Below are 18,309 nucleotides of genomic sequence, written 5' to 3' on the forward strand. Positions count from 1 at the left end.
AACAGACAAAATGTTATCACTACTGTCCCAATAATTGTTGCGTCGCATTCTTATCAACACCACAGACTTCATGAACACAGTAAATGGACGTGAGTGGTTATTTTATGCTCCGTCTGATTGACCACGTGGAAATTAACTGAATCTGTGGTTATATCGGCGTTTAAGCCACTGAAGTGAAAAGAAAAATATCGCACCTTATTACCCGGAATCAAACGTCGACAAACAGTTTTACTTCAAATTTCCTCCATTCCAATGACTAACGGTCAACATAACGACACGGAAATGTTCGTTTCCGGTTTCGTACTTCAGTGTTAAAGAATAGAATCCACGAATATAAATGACCATGTCCAACACAAAGAAGCAATTTGTAGATAACAACCTCTTGTGGGTCTCATAAAACAAGTAATTTATGTTGTATTATATTGATATATGTTTGATGGAATTTTAACCACTTGTTTAACAAATGAGCGAGCCCTTCCGCTATATAAATGATGCCCAACGTGGGAACATATGACAACGCAAAACAAAAAATATGCTAAAAGGAAAAATAAGAAAATCCACTAAACAGATAATTCAAAATATGACCCTGCATTTCAAATTGTCCTCTACTGAAATTAAGATCGAATTTTGATAACGTTACTGCTCAGGTCGTGTGAGGACTTTCGATATAAAGACGATGAGCCGGTGGCCATTTTCCGGTAAAAATGTTACGGAGGGTTCCATCTCTATTGGCCTGTCCCCAAGACACCTTTCTCACAGCAAGAAACGATTTGTCATTTCAAATTAGTAAGAAAGAAAAATAAATCTATAAACGACCTCCTGGGTCCTAGTATAATATAACCATGACTCCGGCAAACAGTGTGCCTGTCCCCTATACATCCAGTGCTGTTGTTTGGTCTGCGATAAAAACATTTCCCACTAGATGGAGGGGCGGGTCAGATCATTCGCCTACCTGGTAGCACATGCTACTGGCAAGGAACATGGGAGAATAAAAAGCTACATAAACGTGTCGCACATCGCGTCAACTGTTCAAAACCCGGCGGTAATTAGACGTACCACATGTACTAACAACTTCGGATGTCACCCACAGAGATTTTCAATATAACCGTAATCATGTCCTTAACAACTTCCCTTTGTGATTGCTAATTTATAAATACTATTTAGGCGTGCATCGGGCTTAATATGATCAACAGAATGCGCTCTTCATTTGCTATTTACAAGTTCATAACAAATACCAAATTGTCATTGGCGGTCTTCTGTATTGTGACGTCATGTAGACTTGTAGGTACATATCAATGTTTCTGGAGAAAATGTTAGTTCCATCTTCAGATAAATATTCCTAAGAAAAGCCCTAACTAATTTGTATGTAATTCTGTGAAATATTCACTTTTCAAAAATATGTGAGCCATGTAACACAGCAATTCGAGTACTTATTATTGTAAAACTAAATTAATAACTTCTCAGGTAGACTGAAATTAACTACGTTTACTTTTTAACACTCCTCATAAATGGATCTGTGTAGATTTAAATCAAATATCAATAATCACAAGGCGCCACACAGTCCCATCACTGATAGCGATGGCGCATGATCTCAGAGCGGGGCAGAGCCACCTCGTAGGGGTGCTCACGGACACGAGAGTATCAGCCCGACATCATCTCCGAAGATAAATCATCCTGCGACAGCGATGGGAAAGCAGCTTCTACACGACTTTATCGAACATGTCGCTCGGCGCACAGCGGCATCACTTTCCCAACGTGAACATCCAAGATTATCATAAAATAAGCAGAAAGATATACCGTGATTGATTTGCCCGAATGACACAAAATGAAAGCACAATAACAAGGTAATGACCGGGTTTTATGTTTCTCTATATACGCCATAAAGACGCTTGAGGGGAGAGACTGTGCGGCTCCTATTCGTTCTCGACCTCGGCACTAGATGGGGAGAGAGTGGTCAGCGTCACGTCCTGGCCGTGACTTACCCCCTCCCCGGGGGGAAAGGACCACCAGCACACATTGGGGAGGAGGCTGGGTGGGCCCCGAAACAGGGGTCAGAAGAAAAATCTTTTGCCCCTACTGAAGACCGAACCCTGGTGGTCCAGTTCGAAGTCAGACACAAAACTAAGTGAGCTCCAGGCTGTGAAGATGTTTAATACTTCGTACCTATCAACAAATATTGAGCGGGATATGAAGTAGTCACGGAGAGAAGACACATACATTTTTCTTTGGGAATCTTGAAGTGAAAAAAGAAAACGTTAAAATTAATCGTTAAAGAAATAGGAGCTGAACAAGTGGATTGGATTCATATGGTCAGAGTCGGGCTCACGTTCAGATTGTAACACACTTTCAGGCTCCACAAAAGTGTAATTTCATTCTAAGGGACTACCCCAGTTCAAATTTAGGCTGATCGAGTATGATCAAATCAAGGAGCGTGATATCGCATAGGGCAGATTAGAAATGCGTACAAAATGTTGGGTGCAAGCCTAAAAGAAGTAGAACACTAGGAAGATCTAGGTATAGATGGGATGAAAATATTAAAACACTGGCTCGGGCAGGCACAGGGACTGTTGGGGATCACAGGAACGCGTTTGGAAACCCCGGAGTACGCACGTAAAAATTGTGTACATTATCGGCTGCTGCGCCTACAAGATTTGTTCATACTGACGGGCTATTTACTGCAACAGAAAATCCCATGTTGATAGTATCTCAGTGGAGTAGATGGCATTGAAGAACAATAAGCTTGAACAAAACATGAAAAAAAATTATACCCTACGGGTTGGAAATTCACGAGGTCAACAGTTCGACGTACTTTAGAATATTCGATTTGAAATATAATAACACACTCGTCTTCTGTGGTTACTGTCTCAAGTTTCATATGACATAAGCGTACTGAAATGTTAATAGCATAATACTAAGACCTTGGACCAGAGTCTTTCTTCAGGAACCAATCGTAAGCTCGGATTGTCAAGACGTTACCCGCCTTTAAAAGTTCATGACCCTGTTGAAAACAGCCCACCAACTGACCCAATCCTTAGTCAGTGGAAACGATTCTGAACATTAACACTATTCCTTTAACGCACATTTTAATATTATCCTCCCATCTACATGTTCCAAGCGCTCTTTCTCCATAAAACAGGTGTTTGAGGGACTCAGCTTTGCGTGTAGAGAACTGAAGTCAATAAATGAATTGAATTAATAAATGAATTTAGTCTTTATTATCGAAAGTGTAAACATTAACAAAGTGGGTAAATAACCCGAAGAAAATTCTTTTAAAAGTAGTGCGAAAATCTGTTGTAAAAAACACAAATTATAAATCCATAAAGAAGATATGAGAGTTTCAGAAAAAGTCACGCAATTTTGGGGTGACGAAGACAGTGACTAGAAGAAGAAGAAGAAGAAGAAGAAGAAGAAGAAGAAGAAGAAGAAGAAGAAGAAGAAGAAGAAGAAGAAGAAGAAGGAGGAGGAGAAAGCAAAAAATAAGATGACATGATCATGTAGGAATGATATGGCAGAGCAATTGTAGTAAGTAATATAAAAACATGAATCCGTATGAACGAATATGTTGCTCAGATTTAACACACAGTTTAACACTGGTTAACACAACTAAGGCACACAGACAAACAAGCTTCCTTATTGACTCGCGGACATCCACGTTATAAAATGCAAAACATTTATTGAGATTCCATGGCAATTTACTTGAAATAGCAGGAACGTAATAGGTAATAGTAACTAAGTATAAATTGGGCACTAATACTCAGATTTATGGGTCTACTAAATGATTTTGTGTAACTGTCAATGACAACGCATGCGAACCACGTGTTGCATTTCCTTGCTTCAGACTTTATAATTGTTAACAGAGTTGTTCATAAAATGTTATAAATTTTATTTAGAGTACAAACCGACTGATGGGCCAAATTCCTAAATGACAACAAAATTTGATAAATGAGACGATCAGTAGACCAATCACTGCTGTTCTAAATTATAAATTTATTTATTTATACAAATCATTATACTGTCAGAATATTTTAACTCTGAAATCAAAAGATACTTCGACCAAAAGTCAGCAAATTAGTCAAATGTAACCATTACAATCAGGGCCGTGGCGAAGATATATGGGTCAAAGGTGGGGGAGATGATCGTCATTTGAAGTGAGCTAATGGCGTTTTAATGACAACACGGACACAGCTTAGTCATCGAAGGAATTCTGTCGCGGGGTAATAAAGGCTACCTGCCAGCAATAGCAGACACCTCCCAAGTCGAAAAATATCGATCTATCGCTGTCCTCGCACACGATATAAGCGACCTACTGTCGTGGCATGCAGACGTTCTTCAGAACGCAGAGGACGTTTATCTAAATGTGTCACGGTTCCCGAATAATTAGACTGGGTCTGCACAAATTTCCACTGTACACTATCGTGTAGTAATACATTACATCCGACATCGTTAATATCCGTTTTTAATATTATCCTCTCATATCACTACTGTTTCAGTCTATGGTTCTTATAACTTCAATATTAAATTAAATTGGTACGCCTTAATGTATCTTATAATTCTAGGAGACAATAATAAATTGTCAATCTTTTTATTACGAAGACCTAATGTTCTATACTTTAGGCCTACTTCATCTTTTATATGTTTAAAAATGCAATTTTTTACTACGAAAGATATATTAAATATTCCCATGCCGCAGATCTGACTCATTATTCATACTCCCACTAAAGAGTATCGGATGAAACATAACCTGACAAAACGTGTTTAAGAGAGAAACATTTGGTGACAAAGGGACTAAATCCCATTCTAAATACGGCCTTGTATGCCTAGGGCGGGAATATAACCCACGAATTGCAGCGCAGAGGACACCCTGAGGCCTTGAGCTGCAGAGATTCTAAGATCAGCCTTGGTACGGTTTAATGTCATTTGATGTTTCCACGCTGGACGCTAAGAACGCCATGACCAAGATTGACCTTCTCAAGTGTAATTAAGCACAAACACACCAAGTAATGGTAGGTTTATGCTTTGCGTCGTGTGGTACTACACTTATTATTACGTTCCATGGAACTTACAAAAAAATAAATAAAACTTCTTCATACTTCTTGAAAGCTTTATTCACGCACATACGAAATCCTAGCAGCCTAGGCCGCCTGCATTACACCACCTCTACTATACCATCACAAGAGGTTACCCGCATTACACTATTTGTGCAACATCGATCAAAGCCAACTTCATTTATTTCTGAACATGACTTAACAACAGAGTAGGTTAGCGTGGCGGTAACTTATTCTCGACATGCAACAATTACAAATCTTGGCAAGATTATAGCTGTCCTAAGATACTTTATTGGTTTCCCTAAGTCTCTCCAAGCAAATACACAAATAATACAGTTAAATGCATGATAGTATCCTTCAAAAGTTATATCTACTCACCATAGATGATCAAATTCCTATCTTATTCGACGTTACATAACTTCTGCAGTCGACACAGAGTCGTTAAACAACATAAGGAAAATTCAACACGAGGGCTTCGCGAAACACTTCATCCACAAACTATGCAACAATTTTCATTAAGTTCAGGCCCTAGTAGACCTCATGATGGCTACAGAAACGGAGGGAAGACGCTTTCTGCTGTCGCAGATTCCGAAGCTAACAGATCCTAGGATTAATGACAGTAGGAGCGGTGGAGGGGGGGTGTAAAGTGCCAATGTAACAAATGATACAACAACTATCAATCTCCGGGACCACACCAAAAAGCGAGGGCCTTATGAAGGCACACAGGACTAAGTTTAGCTCTCACATATCATCTGAAAACTTTAATTACTTCACGCTACAGGGACCTCCTTTTAAGAAAATTATAGTCGCTCGGTTACTTGATAAATTCCCTGCTCTGACAAAACTCTGAGATGCCTAACAAGTCCACAAAAAATCTCCATTAGACATTCCTTGAACAGCTGAGCAGTGCCAATACCGACATACTACATTTCTCTATATGTCTAACGACAGATCTTTTTAAATGCTCTTTTTCATTCAGTTTTTACGACCAAAATTAAAAACTATCACATCCAATTTTATAAAAAAATATAAAACATTATATTTCTACAATTTCTTCTAAAAATTAATAAACATCACCAGTTTTTGGAAAGTTATCATAAATCATAAATGTATTGTCACCGTAGAGAATTTAAATCCGGAGGGCTGCATAAGAAGCACGCAGTGGCAACTTGGAACTTGGGAACTGTCTCAGCATTTGCTAAGATAATATCTAGATGTTACTGATTAATATTTAAGAATTTAGTCCGCACCGCAATGAAAACACAGCTCTTCGCCATTACAAAAAAATTAACGGGTTAACGGTCCTTAAGAAAATGGTCGCTGTTTATTCTCGGAATAATATAACAAACCTATAAATACAAAATACCGAGTCACTGATTGTTAAAGCAGTTGGTAAATATAGTTACCATTCAGCTTTCAGGTGGTTAAGGCGCCAAACACGTTCACGGAACCTTGATATATCAATCCTGGCCGGAGTTCAAACCAGATACTTCCGCGTTTTTACGCTAAGTTGTACATTCCACACATCTACGTCATGTGTGAGAATTAACGAAAGAGAGAAAAGAGATGGAAATAAATAGGCATAGAAATACAGAAACAGAAAAAACAAAATCTTACATATCGAGAAAATAACTCAACATTTCTTGCCAATCTTAGATCAGTATCACATTGATTCAACGTCTGTGAATGTTCTGTAATATTCACTTAACACGTTTTCATTCATAAAAGTGAATCAAAACTTTGCGCAACTGCTGCCAAGTTTTTAAGTATATAATTAGCGTACACAATCCCATGCAAGTTAATAGGACATATTTTGTGATTAGTCTCTTGGATTCCTACCAAAAGTTCATGTCTAAGATCTGGGCTTCTACTCATTGATATGGAAGCCAAATTCTACCAGAAGCCATGTTACCATCATCTACCCTGTCTTATCTACACTAATTACAAAATATTAATTACTTCCAGGTTCAGTCAACGTAAAATTAGGCGTCTACTTGGCCATCAATTTTAAAAATCCCATATATTTTCGTCCATCTCCCTTACCCATTCCATCTACATGATCTGTCCATCCCTACCTACAGACCTATCTAATAACTGTTTCAAATGTGTGACATGTAATAAGTTTCTGACGTGTTTATAATTCTATATAATCTTGTATATAAGTTACCTTTAATTCTAAATGTAGGCCCACCTGGTAGCGGAAACATTCGTAAATAACGGAAAATGTTAAAATATTTATTATAGAAACAAATGACAATCCCACTGCGAAATCAACATTTTGATTAAGTTACAACTGTCACCTGTGTAACTTATTTATATGTTCTGTATCAAATGCTCATACAATTTACGTGTATAAACAAATTAATACATTAAATTTTCTCTGGTAGAACATGATTTAAAACATCTGTTTGGGGGCATATACCAATTTTAAATAACACAGGAGTTAGTACAATATCCTTAAAAAATGTTAACAGCTCTATATAATAATCCGCCAAATTCCAAACATTTATCATGTACCAAGGTTACATATAAAAGCCACTTAAAATCACAAGCGATTTATGATTCAGTTAATAAAACCACATCGGTAATTTTAACATCTGAGAATCCCAAAAAGACCATGCTGAGTGTAGGCTTACGTACAAACGTTAACTTATCCAGATATGACTGTACAGGAAAAATACGAGACCTGCGTGTAAACCTCCATGCTGGAATTAAGAACAGTAGTCATTATAACAGTCTGACATATCAAACTAAAAATTAAAGGTAATTTATTCCATTTCAATCCATGTCTAAATGACTAAGTTTCTTTCTCAGGTTCCCCCCCCCCCCCTCACATTAAAATTGTCCCAAAGCAAATTTTCCAGCGTTATCTGCCTACAAGTTAAATAGAGGTGTAAAACTAAAATCAGAAACAACGTACATATTACGCATATGGGCCCCATACGACCAGATTACAGAACAGCATCAAAAATATCAATAAACCACCGTTTAATTAAAAAAGTTAACCTTGTGAAGACCAAAGGTCCTCTCAAAAACATTTAAACAGTAAGTCCACACCGCAAAGAAAACGCTTCACCATAAAAATGATCAATTTGTTAAAGCTGTTTAACGAAATAATCGCTGTTTATTCTGATAACATACAAAACCCATAAATATTTAATCCAGACAAAATGTGAGTCGTTGATTTTGAAGCAGAGGGTGATTCATACAGTTACTACTTTGCTATACTATTAAGATATTCATACAAAGAAACTGTTATTTAAGCATGCAAAATGAAGCTTCATAACTGACAAATAATAATATTAGTAATAATTACTTAATGACTGTGAGAATCGGCCATTCGGTATGTATAACACACAGTGTTAATGGACTACCAAATAAATCAAGTACGATTCCATAGAACGAGCATATAATATGTCCGTCGAGATCAGACGTTCAAAGTTCTGGTCGCTGAAACTCAAGGCTAAAATCAACTAAGAAGACCTAGACGTAGATGGGAGAATAATCCTAAAATGTATCTTAAAGTTTGTTAGGATGTGGAACTGATTAGTCTGGATCAGGAAACGGTTCGTGACGACCTCCTGTAAAACCGAGAATGATTCAGATACCATAAAAAACTGCAAATTTCTTGAACAGTCAAGCGACTATTAGCTCGAGTTGTCCCATCTGTCAAGATTTCTCAACCAGTATTTTTAATACACTTCTTCTTTTCCGAATGTTTCTTTCGTGTTCCATCAATTAATATTATATTCTCAACATTACGTTCCTATACACACCTAAACCCTCAAACTCATATCTTCCACAGGAATTTACCACTACTTTTATATATATATATATATATAAAATGCAGAATGGATTTTGAATTCACAGTACAATCAATTAACAATGAGGAGATGATGCAATATATTTCAAAATGGCTTCCATCCACAGAATGCGAAACTGAAAAAGCAATTCCAAAACAATCACGTACTAAGGTACAGAAATTAATTCAAAAGCAGGTCCACCAACCCCCCGTGCAATAAACACTCAGTCTTCACCGTGACAATCAAGTCAAGGCCACACTAGTTGCTAGGCCTCTGCTCACACAAAAGCTGTGAAAGTGCGAACATGGTGTGTTGGCGAGCAGAAAATGCATTCATTCTAGAACGTTACTTCGCACGGAAATAGTTCGTGAAGCGATACGGGATGGTTATCCTGAAAAGAAAGGACGAAAATAAACCGACTGGCAACAAAAATTAGGGTTTGACGGTAGACATTTTTAACATTTGCTGTTCTGTACGTTTGTACTAACGCATAAAAATTAAGAGACAAATTGTTCCTCTTGGTATGTTGACGTCACCAAATGTTACAAATGCTCTTGCAGTTAAGATAATGTTTTAATTAGAACATCCTGTGCATTTTGGTTGATGTAATATCAAATACGATTCCTGTAGTTAATAATAACTAATAACATACGTATGCACGACACATTACGAATAATAACATAATCAAGGTCGTGTAGGGAGTGAAGGCGAATGGTATATCAAACGAGAATTACCAAGCATCTATTTATTTCATTTTCGCTTATTAACGCCCTAATTCATGTGTGGCCGGAACATCAAAACTTGTTTTCTTGCCAAATAGATATCGTGCCAGCACGGAAGACAAGACAAAGACAACTACAATGGTAATTAAGGTTAAAACCGAGGACTAAAAATCTATTCATAACTCCACGGTGTTGTTCATATTCTTTTATAGCTTTTGTTTCATGTTTAAGGGTTCCAACTTATTTTTGTGTCTTTCTGGTGTCAGATCAAATGTATAAATTGAAAAGGTGACTCACGGCGAATGACAGGCAAGCAGTTGAAAATTCAGACAGTCATTAGCAACGGCCAAATAAGTATCCTCGCTGAATGTTCAACCAGATATTTACATCGGAAATAATAATAACTATTCTACACTCAGCATCTTTGCGGAATGAAAATCGCTTCAAATATCTTTCCTTCGATACTTTCTTCTGCCTTACTTGTTTCTGTCTCAGTGCCTCTTTATTTCATTGTTTCCTTATTTTTAACTCGCGCATTGATGTCCCTTGTACTGGTCTTATTTCAAGCACTTAATATGGAAATTTAGCACACACAATAAACTGTGCATTAACGAATTAACAGCCAGTTCCTTTTTTGAACACATACAACCTTCGCAAAAACATCGTAACGGAGTACAGTCACGTACAAAAAATCAAAGAAAAGATAAGGCATTATGTAAACGTAAAAACAAATAAAGAAATAAATAACTGTAATTATGATTTCAAGCTAGAGTGCAGCACGTTGCTGATCGGGCCCGTGCAAGAAAGAAACTTCTAAGGCATTCAAAAATCACCCCCTATCATAAAATAATTATTTCGCAACGACATAGATGATAATGTGACAATTTTATAAGGCATTCCCCAGGGTGGAGGAACTGAGGAGAACAGCCTCGATCAATCCGGAGGTAACTATCCAGAGATTCGAATCCGATGGGCTGTATCCAGAATGCTTTACAAGCATTTCCATTTAGTCATCTGTACCAGATAATTGGAAATAATCATCACTAAAATCATATAATCAAATCACCTTAAAACATAGACTGGTTGGCAAAGCTGCATAAAAATAAGTCCATTAGAAATTGTGCTTCACATAATGTCACACGGGGTCAGCAAAGGTCCATCTTAAGACCTACGCATTTATATATACATCGTGTTACTTAAGCGTTACATGTCCTCTGTCTAAGATATAAAATGAGATTAAGAGAGAAAATCGAGAAGCTCCTCTTTGAGAAAGGTATTTTTTTATTTAATTCTTCTGTTGAAGTCAGTTTGGGGTCAAAACAATACCAACAGGGCTTCAAAAATATTAATCGAATTTCTACATATTTTGATCGTCAAGTCTTGGATATTTCGTGAGGATAAGACAGTCTTGGAATTTATTGTTATCAGATTTCCTCAATTCATCTCTTGATTTTGTCGTAACTTACATATGACTGACCTATACGTGATCTCATTCTGACACGAGTATGGTCATCCAGGTAGTTGCAGTTACGTAGAAATAAGCGTGAAAATATATGACCTTGAAAATTTAAATACCTGTATCGGGCAAACTATTGGGCCAATTTTGTCGTGACTTCCATATGACTTTCACCAATACGTGACCTCATTCTGATATGAGTATGGCCATTCAGGTATTTGCGGTTTCGTAGAAATAAGCGTGAAAAGATATGACCTTGAGAATTTTAAAGACCGGTATTTAGCAATCTATTGGTCCGATTTTGTCGTGACTTCGACATGACCTTGACATATACGTGGCCTCATTCTGACATGAGTATGGTCACCCAAGTGTTTACAGTTTGGCAGAAATAAGCGTGAAAATATATGACCTTGAAAAATTTAAATACCTGTATCGGGCAAACTATTGGGCCGATTTTGTCGTGACTTCCATATGACTTTGACCTATACGTGACCTCATTTTGACATGAGTATGATCAACCTAGTGTTTACGGTTTGGCAGAAATAAGCATGAAAACATATGATCTTGATAATTTTAAAGACCTATCTCGCAAACTGTTGGTCCAATTTTGTCATGACTTCCATGTGACCTTGACCCATACGTCACCTCATTTTGACATATATATGGTCAACCAGGTATTTACGATTTGGCAGAAATAAGCGTGAAAATATATGATCTAGAGTATTTTAAAGCCCTGTACCTGGCAACCTATTAGGCCGATTTTGTCGTGACTTCCATATGACCGTGTCTTATATCTGGCTTCATTTTAACATGGGTATGGTCAACAAGGTATTAACGGTTTGGCAGAAATAAGCGTGAAAATATATGACCTTGAGAATATTAATTGCATGTATCTGGCAAACTATTGGGTCAATATTGTTGTGACTGCCATATAACCTTGACCTATACGTGATCTCATTTCGGAATGAGTATGGTCAACCAGGTATTTACGGTCTGGCAGAAATAAGCGTGAAAATATATGACCTTGAGTACTTTAAATACCTGTATCTGGGAAACTATTGTACTGATGTTGTCGTGACCTTGCCTTGTCCTTGGCCTAGGAGTGACCTCAACGTAACATGAGAATAACCACTGTGATAACTACAGTTAGGAAGATGTAAGGGCGACAATAAATGGACAAATTATAATTTCGAAATTTCAGCTTCAGGTTTCAGGTTTTTACGGCGGCCAGTATAAAGTTGCCTGTCCTCTGGGATATTGTGCCAAAACGTTTCAGATATTATTTTGGCTTCTATTATCAAGGCGACAAAACGTCGGCCAATTTCTGCCAGATCCCAGAAGACAACAACCTTGAGGAAGTTACCACTTTTTACGGAACCAAAATGACGTTATTGTGTTGACAAATATTCTCCTCCGTCTTTGTCATTATTTTGAATGTTAATCATATCGATATCGAATACCAAATAGATATAAAATCTTTTATCGGTATTGAAAATTTTTAGTTGTTCCAGCGCCTAATTAACTTCAGTCTCAAATATTACGTCTTGCCCTTGTTTGCATTAGAAGCTGTCGTACATAAATCAACATTAAATGTAAAGTTTCACTACTACTTAAAATGTTCTGTTCTGGTATCAGTGATAAGATCTGATGTTTCGTGTTCTGCTGTCGACATTTTATAAAACAGATATGTACTTTCTCTGTAGCTGGCTAAAATATTCTGCAAACAACTGGGTACAGATTTAAATTTAGTCTAGAACGTTCTTTCTTTACAAATAATAAAATTATCAAGCGATACATCGATTCACTAAATTTATATGGAAATCGAATATTTTTTAAGGATATCGTATCAATTTATCGACATAAAATGACGTCCCAAATTTTCATGCACTTCCATCCTGTCATTCCCCAGACAGAAACACAACAATTCTATTACTATGTAGATCACATGATGTAGAAACATTACAGTGCTGCGAAGCTTTGTGTACAGATACAATCCATCTTAAGCAAACCCATGTGAAGCTAACCTAGGGGAGACTGCAAGGAACTGTGTTATTTCTGTACAACTTTATTTATATCTTTGATATATACAACATGCAGCAGGGTTTGGGGAAAGGATACAAACTAACCTAACCTAACATCCCCCACATACAGCAGGCAGGGGATAGGATGCAGTCCTCAAGATTGAGGAGGGTTGACATACACTAGGCACAGCCTCCAGGCTTCACTGATGAACTGGTCCAATCAAGACATGCCAACATATGGAATGGATTCAGGGTAAGATCGCAAAAATACACACAGGTCCAAGTTTTAAGTGAGGAAAAACTCTTAATTTTTAAAACTGTGCTCAAAAACACAAATCTGCACAATAAAAGCAACTAAGAGAGAGACGGTGGCATGCATACACAGTACCTCTGAAACGTCGGTCAATATCTACCAGGCTAAACGTAGGAACATCCCAGAAGGCAGCCATCTTCATACGTTATTAGGAGTTTTTCACAAGTCACTACTGTTTCAGATAATGTATAGCTAGTTGCAAGAATGTGTTGTTGAGGCTTTTGGTTTCCATGGTAATAGTTACTGTGTTTACGTTGTTAATTAATCATGCTGATGTAATTCTCAATTAGACTTGAAATTATAAATCCTTAAAACACATTGGCAGGATGTCTTAGACCGGGAGTAAAGCCACAGTATGTCATGAAGAATTATATAATAATCCGGTTCAAAGTAGACGTCCATCAAATATTGTATTTAATTAAATAAATAAAAGAATAAAGTGCATAAATCTGCGTTTCTCATCAGGACTGCAAGAAACTAATACAGTGCTTCAGTTACCAACTTAACGTCCGTGGAAAAAAACGTTGTCGGAACATTTAACAAACACGGAGAAAACAAAACTTGGACGGCGAAACCTCGCCGGAAAACCAACCCACTTGGAAAGTAATATTTTAATAATCTTGCAGAAGTATACCGTGAGATAAGTATTATTAAAATGTTTCACTGTTATGACCAAAATTTTAGCATCGTCATGACACCTTCTATGTTTAATAAAAAGTAATTACAAACTGAATAAATATATACATTAGTAGGATTTGAGTTTTCCACGACGGTGAATACGAAGATGACTGTCCTCTGGTTTGTAGCGCCGTGTAGACTGGTAGTCATCGCCCTGATGATGGAGGCAGCAAGGACCTCTGAAACGCTGTCAAACTTCTACCAAACTACACGACGCTACAACACGGAAGATAGCCATCTTTAAATACAAAACTTCATTACATATATTATTCCTTACACTGGAATATAAAGGACATAACTTTGTTGTCGGGTGTATCAAATTTATATTTCTTAGACAATACTGAGACTTGAGCAAAAGTTTCAATAGACTATTGTTTGTCAACATCGCATTTTGATGAAGTCGTGTTTGTATTACCGGAAGTTCCTTATTTATTTCTCCATTCCAACTAGATGCATTGAGCAAACATTACAACTGTAATTAAACCATTATAAAGCTAACACAATCCACCCATACACCTACTTAGCAAAGAAAACTCATTGTGACGATGGTAATCAATTAAATTGCATTTCCTTTGGACTTTATTCATGGAAACACCTATGTTCTAGTGTACCCTCACACATTGTCTCAGTGTTGTTACATCCCCCACTTGGTTGCAACAACTTTGGTTAACGCTGTCAGCCATACACACGTAATTCAACGAGTAGTTTAGCCCTTCGAAGCCGAGAGCGACATTAACTGTATGTTACCGGAGAAAGAGAGAAATTTCAGCTCTCAGGCAGTGCCCGCTCGTACTTGTGGCAGAGGTAAGTTAGAGAAGGTAAGTCTTTCGGAAGTAAAGGTGGAGTGATAAGAAGTCGAGGAATGGGAGAATTTGAAAAGGATCTTGCTGCATTCGATTTTAATTTTGAATGTTATTATCCTTAAGAGGGCAAATCTTGACGAAACGTTTACGTTGTTACGGGTGACACTGTAGGGTCAGATTTTGATGTTAACACTGGGAGGGCTGCATGTGAATCCGAAGTTTATCTGAATTATATTTAAACATTCAGCCCGTACCGAAAAGAAAACACGAATCATACGAAACGTGAAAATGTACTGTAAAAACTGAAATGCATAAAGTACATGTCGTTCATATAGAATGCATATAGTACGCTGGGCATCAAAGCGTTAAGACACATAATAGGACTGGAATAGAGGATGCAGTATCTTTGTACAGTAAGCGATTTGGCGTGTATCTGAAGCATTCAGTTTCTACAAACGAATCTAATACCAAAAGAACTATGGCTGTATAATTAAGAAACTGGTGTGGAGGAAATGCTAGTTGGCAATATGAGCCAAGAATCTGTACAGCCTTGGACAGACACAAATAAAATAAGTCCGTTCTGAATAAAGCACCATGGCATGGAGATGCACGGAGTGAAGGAGGTATAGATCCACACATTCTTGCCCTCGGTACCAGCCGGAGATTAGAGTGGAGGAAATTAGAAGTGTGTACTCCCAGAAGACCGAAATAAGGCGACAAACCGTTCCATATGTCGTTTCTCCACAATCAAGACCCATTGCCCTGATGATAGAGGCAGGAAGGACCTCTGAAACGTTTGTAAACTTCTACCAGACTTCACGGCTCTACAACCCGCAGTGAAAACCTCAAATCCTATATACGTACATTTCATTTTCTGTTGTAAAGCAGATGACTAAATCCAAACTGAAACTTAACCAGCTTTACTGCAATCTGATCCAACCCTGTATTCTTAGTCGGGGGTTAATTTTAGGCGTGCGACCCGCAACAGGAAGGGCGTCAACACGGCGGGCCTCCATCCCCCTAAGTTCAGGACCGCCCATCAAGTCCAAGAGACCACGGCTTTTTTTTACTCCACAAAAGTTGGCTATAAGGCAAGCAAACAGCAGCAGTTTCTCTAACATAAGCAACTTAGGATCTTTCTCTAGGCTTCCAATCTTGTCCTAGGTCAGGTCCTTCTCAGATGCAGGCGAGTTACATGCCAGCATCTGTGAAGGTCCATAAACAATGTTATCAAGGAGCCACTGTAGACAGAAGATTACAGACCAGACGATCCAAGGTGATTCTAACTATTAAGGGCAATCTATCTGCCTTTAAACCACTCAGAAGTGGCTGATACATTGTGTATCGTCACGTGCCCATTCGTATCTTTATATTTCAGTGCACAGAATATCTTGGTATTCTAGTGACATTATATGTCTGGCTTCAACTCGAAGAGTCTACTGATTTCGCTCCGCCGTGAAAAGTAGGCCTATTTCTTTAAACGCTTATGGTTATTCAACTGGTCAAGTAATTCCCCGCCATTTTCAGACACCGGAAGGTGATTCATCAGATATCTTGAGCCAGTTCAGTCTACCATTCACACATTATGTCTCTAATAGTTTAACTACACAAATCACCGAGTCTTTCAGTGGTATATACCAGATCAAAGTTTTATATTTTACGTTTCCCCCACATGTATTAAACGTTTCTTCTACGTCAAAAAGATTTATTGTTGAAGCTAATAACAGTACCCTCAGTTAGCTAAGAATTACCCTGCTTTTTATAAAACCCAAAGTTTCATAACCGTGTTCACAAGAGACCGCCACCAGTCCTTATCCTGAGCCAAATGTTTACAATCCACACCATGAAAATCTATTTCCCTAAGATCCATTTTAATATTATCCACACATCCAATAGTCGGCTTTAAGAGCTGTATTTTCCCTTCAGGCTTTCCAACCAAAATGATGAACGAATTTCTCGCGTGCTACATAACCATCCCATTTCATATTTCAGCAATTGATCAGCCTATATCATAATGGCACAGAGTCCAAATTATAGAGCTCCTCACTGTGCAGTTTTCTCCAAAATCATGTACTTCGTCCCCCTTAGGTATAAATATTCTTGTCCCTTTACGTGTGAAACCAAGTTTGGCACCCATTCAAAACAATATCAGGTAAAGAGAATAAATTACGCAGTTTCTCATTATATGCTTTCACCCATTCTTTTGTCACTTCCTTTTCCTTGTTTACACACAATATCCTCAGTACCTCCGACCTCAGACATTTTTCGTCTGTATCATTTTCCTCCAGTTATGAACGCGATTCACTTCCACAACATATAACACGTAAAATAATACTTTTCGGAAGGTCACCGAACATACCTCTGGGCTTAATCATAGCGATGGAAAAACCGTCTTTAATACATAAGGTACTTGGTTTTAAAACCGGAAGAACACTATCACAACATATATTTTAATCGACCCAAAGTATCCGTCCAGCTCCTTGGCTCCTTAGCCCTGTCTAACATTTCGTAATATATTTGTATTTTACAGTGAAAAGTAAAAGCCTCCACTGAATTCCAAGCTGTAAAACCATCCCCTGTAATCTGTCTGATGGTGAGCATTCAATGTAGTCCATCCACAACCAAATAACACGAAATGCTGTAACTCACTTTAATTTCCGCAGTACTTAGCTACATGATTTCCTGATGCAATGTGAGCTGTATATGTTATTACATAAATCCTGACTTGAGAAAGGTGTTTAAATAAACGGCCGTGGTACACTCTGAGATTCGACGTCCAGTGTTTACCGGGAGAGAGAAAGTTCCAGGAAAATCTCTTTCATTGCAGACAATGTTCTATCCGAGGTTTTATCCAGGGCTCTGCTACATATTGAGGAATGTAATCTGTACGCTGCAACGTTCGGGTAGATGAGACAAATGAGAGAAATAAAATTGTTTGCAAAGCAGTCAAAAAAGAAACTCAAAACAACGTGTACTTAACAAACTAACTGCTTCATTAGTAGCCACAAACTTGTAAAAATACGACTACATATATGCAACATACTAGTTTATGAGTAAATAGAGTTTACATTGTATTTAAAGGCATTACATTTGAAGATTCTGCATCTCGGCAGAAGATGGAAGTGAATGGACGTAGGACACGAGACCGGGTGTACCAAGAAGTGATCTAGAGGGGCAAATGCATGAAGAAAGACGAACTACAACATCTATGGGAGAAAAAAGAACTGCATTTGCAGAAATTTGTTCGGAAAAATCTGATGGAAAGAGACAACTTGGTAGATCTAGGAGTGGATATAAATGTGGGATAATATTATAACAGGCTATATCGTCAAGAAATAAGATATGAGGGTGTGAACTGGATTCATCTGGCTCAGGAAAGAAAGCAGAGGCTGTCTGTTGTAAACACGGTAATGAACCTTCAGAATTTATTGAGCAGATAAGCAGCTACTAGCTGCTGACGGATAATCC

The 18,309-nt window shown here is 37.8% G+C and overlaps 1 protein-coding gene across 5 annotated transcripts in view; it reads right to left on the reverse strand.

Annotated features, from left to right (window-relative positions):
- The window catches only part of retn (retained), a 258,244-nt gene that overhangs the window by 147,193 nt on the left and 92,742 nt on the right, over window positions 1–18,309 (reverse strand). The window contains exon 1 of one of the 5 annotated variants that reach the window (XM_087344258.1): window positions 13,436–13,519. The exons of the other annotated variants lie outside the window; for them this stretch is intronic. The gene's annotated coding sequence lies outside the window, so the exon portion shown is untranslated. Of the gene's footprint in view, window positions 1–13,435; window positions 13,520–18,309 lie in introns of those variants that run through there. 5 annotated transcript variants of the gene reach the window in all.

The sequence above is a fragment of the Zootermopsis nevadensis genome, unplaced genomic scaffold (assembly GCF_977971745.1).
Source record: "Zootermopsis nevadensis isolate Lab colony 2312 unplaced genomic scaffold, Znev_1.0 Znev_ptg000007l, whole genome shotgun sequence".
Taxonomy (NCBI): domain Eukaryota; kingdom Metazoa; phylum Arthropoda; class Insecta; order Blattodea; family Termopsidae; genus Zootermopsis; species Zootermopsis nevadensis.